Source organism: Ursus arctos, unplaced genomic scaffold (assembly GCF_023065955.2).
Source record: "Ursus arctos isolate Adak ecotype North America unplaced genomic scaffold, UrsArc2.0 scaffold_11, whole genome shotgun sequence".
NCBI lineage: Eukaryota > Metazoa > Chordata > Mammalia > Carnivora > Ursidae > Ursus > Ursus arctos.
Genome location: NW_026622775.1, coordinates 33,354,877 through 33,368,648, shown reverse-complemented (window position 1 = coordinate 33,368,648; position 13,772 = coordinate 33,354,877). Strand labels below are relative to the sequence as shown.

The 13,772-nt window shown below is 42.9% G+C and overlaps 1 protein-coding gene and 1 non-coding gene across 2 annotated transcripts in view; one reads left to right on the top strand and one right to left on the bottom strand.

The window, feature by feature from the left end:
- FREM3 (FRAS1 related extracellular matrix 3) overlaps window positions 1-13,772 on the top strand; it is an 83,139-nt gene that overhangs the window by 33,151 nt on the left and 36,216 nt on the right. The window lies entirely within an intron of this gene.
- On the bottom strand, window positions 9,059-9,162 carry LOC113255847 (U6 spliceosomal RNA). The gene has a single exon (XR_003316467.1). It is a non-coding gene; the product is annotated as a U6 spliceosomal RNA (small nuclear RNA).

Here is a 13,772-nt window from a genome sequence, read left to right as displayed (position 1 = left end):
CCACTGGGGGACGTCCACCATCCACTTTTGCTATCTCCTGGGCAAGAGCTGCTGCAAGTACAAAGGTCATTTACAGTCCCTCCTATTGACTTCCATCTATCCAGACAAAATACAGTGACTACAGAAGGAGAGGCAAATGATCAGATTTTCAGGTCTACACCACTGTTTTGGTGAGGGGGCTAATTTAATCCAATATCACTGTCTTTATCAGAGTCCCTTCAGACTCCCTTTGCTCTATAACCATCAGATGTATGAACAGTTGGAATAGGGACTGTACAACACCATGTATGATTTTGTTAGCAATTGACATGACAACAGCAATAATTAGGAACAAGGATAGAAAGAGCATAACTAATGTGTATAGAATACCCCCAACTAGCTTCCTGTTTTGACAAGCCCAAGCCATGAAAGTAGATGCCATAGATTGGTTTGTTCAATTTTAACAACCAGTTGTTTTGTTCTGAATTTTATGCAAGTCCTATGAACTGGTCCTAAAACTTTTCCCTCAGAAGCAACCAAAGATGCTAGCCTGTGTGAACACAGAACCTTGATTTGCCAGTAAATAAACGGGAGCAATTCTGCTATCTAGTACCATCATGGCGAGTACATGGAAGCGCATGTCTGAACCGCGTACTGCATACATAGCTTCATATGCAATGTCAGACAAGGCGAGAGGAAGATTTGTATACGGAGTTCTAATGTAGGTTCTCTGAGCCATGTTAAAAATCCTCATAGAAAAGAAAAAGTGATGAGTGTTTTCAACCCTTCCAAGAAGGCCTACCTATTCTCAAAAGCGTGTCAGAGACAAGGACACCTAGAAAAGAAAACTCCAGGCCAGTGTCTACACGTAGATGCAATAAAATACTAGCAACCCAAATTCACCAGCACATTAAAAGCCTCACACGCCATGGTCTTGCAGGCTTTATCCTGAGGATGCAAGGAGAGTTCAACATACACAAATCAATCAATGTGATATGTCACAATAATAGAATGGAAGAAAAGAATCATATGATCAGCTCAACAGATGCAGAACTACTGTATGATCTCACTTAAATGTGGAATCTTCAAAAAAAAAAAAACACACACACACCTCACAGGAAGTGAGATCAGACTTATGTTACAGAGCTGCATTGTTGAGAGAGGGGGAATTAGAGGGAGATGGTCAAAAAGTACTAGCTTCTAGTTACAAGACAAATAAGCACTAGGATGTAATGTACATGGTGACCGCAGTTAACAGTACTGTACGGCGTACAGGAAAGTTGTCATAAGAATAGATCCTAAGAGTTCGCATCGCAAGGAGAATTGTTTTTCTTCTTTCTTTTCTTTGTATTGTACCTATATGAGAAAATAGATGCTAGCTGAACCTATTGTGGAAATCATTTCACAATACATGTAAATCAAATCATCATGCTGTATACCTTAAACTTTTCTCAAACTGGGCAGGAAGGGGGAGCGGGGAAGTATGGGTAAAGAATTACAGAAAAGTATGGTCGCTGGGTACTTATTGATGCCTCAAGATAATGAGAAATTTAAATTGCAAAGGGTGTTATTAACACTCCCACGTTGACATTTCTCTTTCCGTGGGTTGGCATTAATAGATTGAACTTTCACAAAGGAAAAATAAACAAGAGCCTGTATACACCCATGTATGTATCAGGAGGAATGCAGAGGTTTTCCAAAAGCCTCGGTGCTGATCAGAGGTTGCCTGATGAACAGGGTGAGCAGACGGAGAACATGGCATCTGGAACATGAGTATAACAAAAGAAAATTTAGTTACAATGTTTCACACTGGTGAGGCCGAATCTATAACTGCAATCAAATGCATTTAGAGCTCACAGGGAAATTTATCAGTCATTGAATCTTGTTCTGATGATTTTTTTTTCCTGTAAATGAGATTCTCATTTTACGATCCTTGTTCAAATGTGAAATTGACTCTATTTTGTAAAACGAAGATTTGCAAGCCACAGAATTCAAGTTAAAAAACAACAACAACAATAACCTAATCCTTGGCTCCAGAAAATACATCAGGATATATGCTAACACTTTAAGTAATGCTTGCTAATACATCTCTTCTACAACTCAAGTTTTACCCTGGAGGATTTTTGAATGTATATTAGGTACATTTTATGTAAAAACACTCTTAAACCTTGTATTGTATTTCTGATCTTTCCTAGCATTTTTAAGCAGTGGTAAAGGTTCAGTCAATTTTAGAAATGTAGATTTTTCTTTTCCATTTATTAATGTTGTCTTTTTTGAAGGATCTGGGTTTAAAGCTTCATAAAAGCTCTTTGGGCAAATTAGGTAGATTAAAATGGTTCATCTCTGTCACTGGGGAAAGGGAAAAGTTCTTCCCAGAGAATTCATGTTGCAATGGCCATGTGCTGAATGCATCTGCCTGGATTAAAACGAACAAACAAAACAGGAAGACAGGGTCCAAACATCTAAATATGATTAGAGGGACATGCTGGGAGATGCTTGCATCTAGAATAGTTTCAGAAAAGCTTAATGTATCAGAGGAAAAAAAGAGGGGAGGGGGCAGGTATTATGGTGACAGTATTAGTCACAGTTCTGAACCCAGAAACACAGAATAGTAGGAGGTGTGTGTGTGTGTGTGTGTGTGTGTGTGTGTGTGTGTGTGAGAGAGAGAGAGAGAGAGAGAGAGAGAGAGAGAGAGAGAGACGGAGACAGAGACAGAGTGTGTGACAGAGAGAGAGAGGTATCGGTTCACACAGCTGCAGAGTTGGCTAATCCGAAGTTCAGGTAAAAGTTGCAGTTTTGTGTCTGAAATCTTCAGGGCAGGCCAGAAGGTGGGAAACTGAGGCAGGTTTCTATGTTGCAGTCTTGAGGTAGAATCACTTTGGGGAAGCCTGTCATAGCTCTTAAGGCCTTCAGCTGAGTGGATGAGGAGCTTTACTTAAATTCAACTGATTGCAAATGCTAATCACCGCTAAAGAACACCTTCACGGCAATGTCTAGACGAGCGTCCGACAAAAACGCTGGGTGCTGTCATCCAGCCAAGTGGACACATAAAAGTAACCATCACAGCAACAGTTCTGCCAAAAAGTTTTAACCTGAAGCAAGCACAAGTACCCCCAGTTGATGAAAAGCCAATCAGGGCGTAACAGTGTTTCTTTTTCCCAGGCTTAACTGCTTGGGGAGTGCAGAAGAGCTAGTAAGCATTTGCAGAGACCGCTCCTGTCTTGACTCACCCCCAGCAAAACCCCACTGCTTTCCCGGATTCTCCCACTGTTCCCTCCGGGGGTGCTGGGTGGCTCTGGTCTGGAGGCCGACTGCAGACCCCCCTTGGCAGCCCTGAAATCTCATGCACACGCTGCATGGGGAAAGCAGCCTTGTGTGACTGAGGACTGGCTTCTCCTCTTTTCCGTAGTGATACTTATTCCCAGTGTGTTGGTCACCCGTTATTAACACACAGAAAGAAACCCAGGATCTGGAAAATTATGAAAATAATCACTTTGGAAAGGGTAGACTTGATAGAAACAGCATGTTTTAATCCTTGACTCATGACTTCTGCCTGGGCCTGCCTAGGGAAACCAAAAGGCAAGTTAGTCGAATGCAACTGTGGAAACCATGCTGGGCAAAGGGCCTTGGCTTAAGGGGCAATCGTATTTCTGTTCTATTGCTGCCTCCATAAAATTCACATGCTCTGAGGACGAAAATGTTTCCTTTCCTTACAGACCCCAAGGAGCACTTTTTAAAAGAATGAATACGCCTTGTAGATTGAACTTTCATCTTCTTATTTTAAAAAGAGCAAAATTATAGAAGCGATTATGAGTATAATCGTTACCCACTTAGAGTCATAGACCCGAAGACCCAAAATACAATCAGAGATTGTATCCATTTTTTTAATTTTTAAAATTTTTATTAGTTTTATACCCAGTTGTATATTTCAGCATGTTCAATGAAAGATATGGGAGTGAAGCCTTACCTTGAGCTTTTATGATAAACCTCAAGGGAGCTACCAGACTGCATTCCATTTGGTATGGTACAGCAAGGATAGATCGAGAAACCTTTGTGTAGATCCTGCTTATGGACTCACCAGTCCTTATGTTTTAAATATAGTGTATACAAATACTAACTAGTCTTCTAGAAGCTGGAAAGAGCTCATGCAAACACAAAGACATAGTAAAATACAGGAGAGGCAGATATGTGGGAAGGGCAAGATGAAGGAAGGAGGGAGGGGTTTTGACAAAGCGCGCACACACACACACACACACACACACACACATACACACACACACAGCAGGAAGGAGTAAGTGTGAAGGGAAGACCCAGAGAGACAGAAAGCCTAGACTATGTATTAAGCCCCAGTCACATTTCTTTCCACATTTGAATGTCTCCTGATCATTTATATAATAGGATATCCAATGTCAAATTATGCAGAAGCATAATTCAAAAAATATATAATCCAAAGTCTTCCAAACAAATGCTATCATCATAAAATACATCCTGGGCGATTGTTACACTGAATTTCCCTTACCATTTCCACAGCAATGGGTTCAGTCTGTCGCTGACCTATTAGCTATGACCTATTCTGCTATTTTTTATCCTGTGAACCTATAGCATCATTCAACGCGATGCCTAACAGAGCCACTTCCATTTTCCATAAGGGTCTATAAGATTTATGGCTCTGGCATTTGATTGCTTGAGTGGAACCCACTGGGACCGTTTATAGCTTGTGCTATTAAAAAGGCATTTTTATTTCTAGAAAATAAATACTTTACCCAAGAGTTTGTAAGTTGAGTGGAAGCATTTCATTTATCTAGCAATTGTTGATGTGGTCTGGCAGAAAAAAATTGCTGACAAATGAAATGCCTCCCTGGGGGGAAGAAAAGCTCAGCTTATATTCTTTGCCTGATAAGTGCTTGCCAAGAACTAGGCTAATGACATCTGTTGGCTCTCCAGCTTGCCCATTTTTATAATGCCTGGGATAACTAACAATGGAGATGACACAGAGCTAGGCTGTGGTTTACTCTAACTTCCAAACTTTCCTCCCTGATTATTGTCTTGTCAGACCTTAAGAACGCTACCGGAGGTCACTCCCCATTCACTTAGAGCTTGGTTACATGGTTCCAAGGTTTGGCCAAAGCCCCTTACAAGAGTGTGTGAACCCACTGTGTTCTACAGTCTGGGCTGTGATGAGAACTTTATTTTTATGCCTCCACAAAGCTTCCTTTTGACACTTTTTTCACATGGCTCCTTCCTTCCCAACACTTACAAATCAAATTGCTCTTGGAACAGTCTTATGTCTCCTTTGAGTTAACCGTGGACATACACTGGGATGGGGATGTTACATTTATCTCTTTCTTCGTAGGAGAATAAGTGATTCTAGCTTTCACACCCATTCTTTCCAAGCTGCTAGTCACTGACATTAGAGTAGACCCCCTGGGGGATGTGTCCTGTGTTGAACACCTATAAGAAACTGTAGAGATATAGGGGCACCTGGGTGGTTCAGTCAGTTAAGTGTCTGCCTTCAGCTCAGGTCATGATCCCAGGGTCCTGGGATGGAGCCCCACATTGGACTCCCTGCTCAGCAGGAAGTCTGCTTCTCCCTCTGCCCTTCCCCCCACACATTCTCTCAATCTCTCTCACTCTTGCTCCGTCTCTCAAATAAATAAAATCTTAAAAAAAATTGTAGGGGACTTCTTTGGTTAGGTCTTCCTAAGATACAGAGTGCATTATGGCTTTGTAGGAAATACTGCTTTTCATTATATATACATGTATAATTTTTATTATACTATCTCATTTTTAATGCTAATCAAGCCCAAACTTTTATGCCCAGTGTGATGTGATCAGTTTCTAGAACATAAACAGAACACTGGACTGTAGCGGGGGGGGGGGGGGGTCAATAATACATACTATGGAAATGTAAAATCATATTTTTATTATTTTTTAGAAGTCTCTCTAGAACTAGACCCTCAAGCTCAAAGATCAGTTCAGAGCCTGTACACGCAGTACTGTGTAGAGGAGGCTCTAAGCTAAGAGTATAAGAAACTGGAGTGTGGTTCTGGCTGTCTTTCTGACTACAATAAAACTACAGGTCTATACTGTGATATCACTAGATTTTTAAACACCATTGTCTACATTCTTATGAAGCAAGGTAATAGATTTACAAATTGTACATGAGTTAAATTATTAGCAGTGCTGTTTCTATTCTCCTTGAAATCTGTGTTTAGGTCAGCTTTTCTCCAGGAGGCTTTCAGTCGTTCAACAGGTATTTATCGAGCCCCTGTAATTTCTAGGCTCTGTGCCAAGCACTAGGGACTCCATGATGAAAAGCAGCTACTGATGTGGAAAGAGAACCAGACATAGAGACGATTCACGGCAGGACCGTGAGAGCAGCACTCGCAAGGACAGGTGCGTGCGTGAGTGGCGTAGGTGAGCCATCACTCGGGGAAGGTTTTCCAAGGAGCAAGGCTCCAACTGAGCCTTGAGGGATGACTAAGAGTTTTCAGAGCTGTGAAGCCACACTGTTAGCTTCACAAAGAGCACGTAACTGAGAACAAATTCTCACAGACTCCAAAGGCAGCAAGAGAGCTAGGAGATGATGGGGAGGTAGCAAGGATCCAGATCATGGGGGGCACTGCACTCTTTTAAATGTATCGACTAGCTCTGGGACGTTGAATGAGGCACAAGTACGGAACGCAGGGACTTTGCTTGTCGAATGTCACGTGCACCCACTCCCGCTCTTCAGGGCGGTGGTAAGCATTGGATTTTCACATGACAGCACAGATATGAAAGGGTTCGATGCTCATACACAGATGGGGCTAAGATCACACATCGGGACGTTGCCCAGCACCTCTGTCCCCAGACAGCTTGTGCCTTCCCAAGAACTCGTCCTCCTGAGGGCTTGAAGTTCTCACTTAATTTATCAAGTTTATACACCAACTTATGCTGAGTAATATTCTTTTTCCAAACTGGGACCTAATAAGTGTATATGTTTTCTTTATTGGTGTGACAGTGCCCCCTGCCGAGGGGGGCAGAAAACATAGACTGTTAAACTTGGAAGGAACTCAGAAAGGTTCTAATTCCATCCTTCATGGGAGAGAAGAAGAAGGTTCTGACCAGGACCCAGTTGCTTTCTCTGGCTCTCACTAGATTGTATCCAAAAACGAGAATCATTATTCTGACCTCCAAAGAGGACTTTGCTGTATATATTGCATTGCATTATACTACATTACATTCTCTGGAAGGAAAGTTTGCTTCAACATCCTCCTTGACTCCCATACAGTCTTGAGAATGAAGAAGGCACAATTTTCTCCCTTCCAGTTAAGCCATGGGGAGCCCCAAATCCCACAGAGAAATGGCCATTGCATGTGATCATAAAATCTGTATATTTTTACTTTCCTAGTAGTTGGAAACTTCTGCTCATTCAGTCTTATCCTTTTTTTTTTTAATTCTCTAAAATCTTGCTTTGAGAGTACTTCGGGTAATTTTGTTTTGTGACGAGAGCAGGATGTGGTGCCCCTATTGAGGCACGCAAAAGAATCTTTAAAAAGCTTCTGGTCTTTATGTTTTCCCACCGCTTCCACTGTGCTAATATTAAAGAACTCTATTTTAGGAAAGCGAAAAAGGGCACAGAAAACCTGTATTGTTATACATAGCAGTAACATGTTGGGTTTTTATTCTTCAAAATGGAGAGCCAAATATATCATCAAGACAGTTTGGGGACATCTCCAAAAAGAATATACCAAACACCTCTTTCAAACTGCATTGCACCTGCCACCACCCCCCACCCACCTGCTGCCTCACCCGCCCACCTGCCCCGGCATTTCCAAAGATTACAGAAGTAGATATAGAAACATGGTCTGGGAGGTAACATTGCTGTAGCTTAGAAGAACACAAAGAGAGAAAGGACTGCAGATGTCTCATCTGCGTCCTCTTCTTTAGTCCGCCCCACACACACTTCCTGAAAAACCTGCCGTGTGGTTGTACAAAACAACCTGTTATTCCTCAAGAGGAGAACGGACGTGCACCTGTGTGTTGGAGACGCCAAGAGGAGGCCCGCTCTCCTTCCCAACTTTGGGTCGTGGGTGGTTGTACCCTAAAGCACCGAAGGGAGAATGGGGCAGGCCTGGGGAATTATTGAAGAGAAGTGAATTATGCTAAAGAAATGGGGGTGGTATAATATCCTTGTGCGGGAAGGGGGTGTAGCGTATCTCACCCAACAAGGTACATTTTTCAAATTACTGCCCACAGCTCCAGGAGCACTGGAGACAGCTAGGGGAAGAAAACGGAGATCCATCTGACAGGCAGTGTGACTTTGGCTCTTACCTAATTTTGCTAATTCTTCTATCTCAAGTTCCTTTCTTTTCCCTGAAATTATAACTCTCCTGGGGGAGAATATGTTATATTTAGTATATTTATATCCTGTAGACATACAGCTTAGCTGTACACAGCAAGCCACAATTTCATCACATTTCATCACAAGGAGACACCAGAAGCATTTTCCAAAGACAAATGATATTAACGGACACTATGTGACTGTCGCTAGCTGTGAGTATTATGAGGAAGAGGTGCTTAAGGAATTCAGGTACATGTTAAAGTTGGTAGCTGTAGAAGCTAAATGCTTATGATGACGAAGCTAGTTGAAAATGTCATGGAGTATTAAAAAACATAAGTATAGGGGCGCCTGGGTGGCTCAGTCATTAAGCATCTGCCTTCGGCTCAGGGCGTGAGCCCAGAGTCTTGGGATCAAGCCCCACATCAGGCTCCTCCACTGGGAGCCTGCTTCTTCCTCTCCCACTCCCCCTGCCTGTGTTCCCTCTCTCACTGACTCTCTCTCTCTCTCTCTCTGTCAAATAAATAAATAAATAATCTTTTAAAAAATAATAAAATAAATAAAAATAAAAAACATAAGTATAATATTAGATTTTCTTTGGGTAATTATTAAACATTTAAGATTAAATATCCTAGTCAATTAAATCTTGTTTTGAGGTTCAAGGTCGTAAGCCATTCACATTTGACAGTAGTGGCTACCTTATCATCCAGTACTTTATTTTACTCATTTGAGAGTTGGCATTTATTTATTTTTTATTTTTTCAATATGGAACGCATCATGAATTTGCGTGTCAGCCTGTACAAGGGCCATGACAATCTTCGCTGTATCGTTCCAGTGTTAGTGCATGTGTTGCCAAAGCGAGCGTGACAGTAAGCATTTATTAGATGTATTTTCAACATTGTGCCTTAGCAATAGATAATCTCTTTTTCATTTTAAGGGTTTTTATTTTTTTTATTTTTTAAATTACTGAGTTTTTAAAAGAAGAGATTATATCAGAAACTAGAATTGGTAAATTAAGTTACATCAAAATTAATTCCTTCTGAATATAGTATTTGGATAAATCCTTAGTGTATTTTTCCTTTTTTTCTTTTTTTTTTAACCCAACGGGAGATAACTATGAAAATGTAAATGTATTATGCTCTTCAATTCATGAAGTTAGAAATTCTGCAGTTGGGTGTTTTTCTCCATTATTATTTCCATAGTTGTCTTCTACTTCTCTTCCCCTCACTGGGCACTCAGATCTTTCCGTTGTCCGGACCAGTCCCATCAGTTCCTGTTCCCCGACTCCCGTCTGCCTCATCTCGTTTGTCTCTTGTTTTTCTTTTTATTTTTTTTTTCTTTGGCCTTTTGCACACTTCCTAGCCCGGCACTCGGCACATATCAGGCAATTGGTACATGTTGGTCCCTCTTTACCGCCATCCTCCATCCCCCATTATGAGCTTATAGGTTCTATTTAGAGCATTACAGCATTAACTTGGTTCTACATAGTTCTTAACAATTCATTCTCCTGACTCATGAAGGAAAGAAAGGAACTGATAATAATAGCTCGAACCATCAAAGCGACACACCCACACTTCCATACCTACAAGGCCTCTCCCAGCCGGTGCCCCCTGTGTTCCTATCTTTACCTCAGTCTCACAGATGTGAGAACAGGGACGGAGGCACTTGCCTAGGGCATAGAGATCACGTGTGGGAGGCCAGCCTCCAGTCTTCCCTCCTAAACCTGACGACCTCATGCTTCCTCTTCAAAAGCTGCCCAGGAAAAGTGTGACGGGAAACCAGAGCCCATGAATATAGCTCTTGTCCCCAACTTTAAACTCTGATTTTCCCACAGGAAAAATAGTTTTAATGTACTTGATATTGTGTCCTTCTGATGTTCCTCAGATTGACTTAGAACAGGTTACGTTCCGAAGTCAATAAGGAATGTTTGATTAGCAATGCCAAGTTCAAATCCGAAGGTTTCTTTTGTCATTCTCCTAAAACAGGATTATGAAACACAGGAAGACTTTTATCAGGATGCAGTAAAATCCTTTACAGCAGTGGTTCTAAATTGAAGGTTATTTTTCTCCCTCAGGGACATTTGGCAATAACTGGAAACAATTTTTTTATTTTTTGTTATTGTCATAGCTGGAGGACAGGGGTGGGTGAGGGACTGCTGTTGGGATCTAGTAGCTAGAGGTCAAGGATGCCGCTGAACATCCTACAATCCACAGGACGACCTCTCACAACAAAGACTTATCCAGCACAAATGTCAGTAGTACTGAGGTTGAAAAATGCCGCCATAGGGTATAGCTAGATATGTAACTATGGCGCTTTGATACAGCACAGAACAAGGTATCATCCTTCGATAAGGAGATTATAGTTCTGCTTGAAACTGTTTTTACTTCTAGATGCTAGTTTTATATCAGCCTTGCTCACTGTCATAAAACTAACAGCCTCCTTATTTTCCATTCTGTTACTTATTTTCCTTCACTGGCTCCCAAATGCAACTGTCCCTAGAGTTTAGTTCTTGGTCCTCCTTTTTTTACAGTTATGTCCTCATTGAAGTACAGAACATCGTCTACGCAGAGTCTTACATAAATTGGACTTTCATGCAATCCAGACTCTGCCCTCGTATTCACGATACATGAAGCCAGCTCTCCTTACCTGGAGTGTCATCTTTAATGCACCTGCTGGCTGGCTGCCTGCTTCTGGGTCCAGGGAGGAGCTGCACCTGTGCAGAGTGCGCCCAACGGAAGCCTGAGAGGGCAGAGCTGAAGCCTAGGCAACCATGTCTCTGCCCCCACTGGGCGGGACCATCGTCAGGTCCCCTCCTCCTCTCCCCCTCAGACCTCCCTGACTTCAAAAGCCAGGGCCCCCAAAACTGACCCTCGCATGTGGGCCTCCATCTTAGCAGGGGTTCCCTGGCCATCGACCGCCTCCTCTTTCTCCCATTGCATTCCCTTCTCCCCTCCCCCTCCACCCCCTTCCCCAGCAAGGGATGGTGCCGGGCCAACCAACCCGGGACACTGAATCAGAGCCACACTTCCAGAGGCAAAGTGGCTGACTGAGACCAAGTCCGCTGCTCCACATCACCCTGGCTTGGAGTGTCAAAGTCCAGGGACCAGCAGGTCTGAGGGTCGCGAAGGGCAAGGCCTGAACCGGCTTCTTCAGGGCCCTAGGACGCCTGCTGTCCAGTGCTGAGCTGGGACCCTAACACTGTAAGTGTTCTTATCCACGTCCACCGTTGCATAGAGCCTTTGAGAGACAGCGCCTGACAAAGTCCAAAGATTGTATAATATGTACTTAGCTCTCTCGTTACGCTTTCAAAAACTGGACTTTAAAACACCGTTTCAGAAACACCCTGTATCACAGTGCACCCAAATATACATTTTTTGCCTTTGTCCCTCCCCCAGAACTTTCCCTCATGTATCTACATATCCAAATAGTTGATGAACTTTTTTTCCCTCGGACTTCTGTCATCCGTTCAAAGCCAAATCTGCAATTAAACTCGCAAGCTGTCTTCCCCTCCTGACTTCTCTCTATGTGCTCATGCTATGCAATCCTCCAGCTGCCCGATTTGAGCTCTGAGTCATCTCTGACAGCCCTTCTCCTGAGTGCTGGCTTCCCGTCCCCCAAATCTCTCGATTCTCCCTTAATTCTCCCTAAACCGTCCTTTTCCTCTCCACTATCACTGCCCAGTGCGTAAGCCTTTACTGCCTCATGAAATCTGTCCACATCCTGTCTGAAGAAACTATACCTGGGGTCAAATGACGAAAATAACACAATCGAGCAGCCAGTTTGATATTATTTAAATTCCAGGGAAAGCAATTCATGGACTGGGGAGACAGAAGCTCACAAGGAGCGGAGCACTGCTCCCGAGGGATGTGGGGCGAGAGCAGGTCTCACAGAGCACTAGAAGAGGCAGCCCAGAGACAGAGTGTGATTGGCCAGGAGGTTGGAGATTTCCTTATAAGATTTGAGCATGTTCTATTTTCCAGAGGAAAGCAAACTTGCTAAAGAGGAGTCGAAGTCTTGTGATGGGTGTATGTTGGGTTTCCTTGACAGGTGTTTCGGGTCAACGCAGGCTGACTCAGGTTTAGATTTGTGACATCGACCGGGCCACTGGGGGGGCCTCCATGTTGTGGGTCCTGACGTACAAATTAACTTGATCACTTCTGTGTCTTTTGATCCACAGCACTTAACACAGTGCTCGCGCCGTGTCTGCTGATTGGCGGGAATTTGAAGTCATTATTTATAGGATGTGTAAATGAGCAAGTAAATGGTCCTCTGCACCTAACTGGTGTATGCATTAAGAAAATACTGATCTGTACTGATCTGTACTCCTGCGTCTCCGTTAAAACGTGTGCCTCAATGTCACAATAACCTTCATGTGACCCGTTTCTTGGGAGCGTACCGTGTGCCGGGCACCCTGCTACTTATTTCCACCTTCACTATCCGGGGTAATCCTTACAGTTCTGTGATGAAGATATTATTCCTGTCCTTGTTATCGTTACTGTGTTTATTTAACAGTCCGGGAATCTGACACTCAAAGGTACTTGGTAACTTTGTCCAGTCCATTTCGCTAATTAGTGGCAGACAAAATCCCTGCTATTGCTATGTCACCTCGTTGTTTCTTTGTATTATGTGCACATTTTACTTTAGGAATCTGTGTACAGAAAAATTACCGGAGACAGAAATGTAAAAGGGGCCCTCTACTATTTTCACCTCATTTTTGCATCTTAAAGATAAATACCATTTAGGTATCTCTAGATCTCTGAACCCTCTTCTCTGAGAACTGCCTTCCTCCTCAATCTCACAGGGCAGCAAAGCCACAGCTAACCACACCATAGCTAGACAGACCCAGACTTGGCCACTGAGATGCCCAGGTGTGACTCTTTCTCTGCTGGTCATGTGATATAAAGATAAGCAAACTCAAGATGAGCGGGGCCCCATGCATGGACAGGTGGAGAAAGCCAGCTGGCCTTCAGAGAGTACAGACTGAAGCAAGCACCCCAAGAGAAGTCTTAACAAGAAACCATATGGCTCCACGGGGCAGAGACTTAGGGGAGCTCCTAGGGTCTGAAGATTTTCAGTAGTTAGGCCCACTTTTTTGAGAAATCCATATCGTAAACATTTGGGCTGTGAAAACGGTTTTGTATCTAATTGCTGATGCTTTTTTATCATAGATGTGTTGATTCAAAGGGTCTTATTTGCCATAGATTTTGCCCAGTTCCCTTTTGAAGTATTTGGGTTGCATTGATCCAGGAGCATTGATCGTAGGAGCGGCAGCTCGGAGTCAGATGCAGAGCACGGATCTAGAAGTCTGCAGTCCAGACAAGACAGGACCTTGCCACTACCCTGAATGGACCAGGTCAAGTCACTTCATTGGCCTGAAACTGTTTGCCTAGATATACAATGAGACTAATATTTGTCCCACTCTGTAGTGTGGTTGTCAGAATAAAAGAAAGATTACATGAGAGAACTTTGAAAA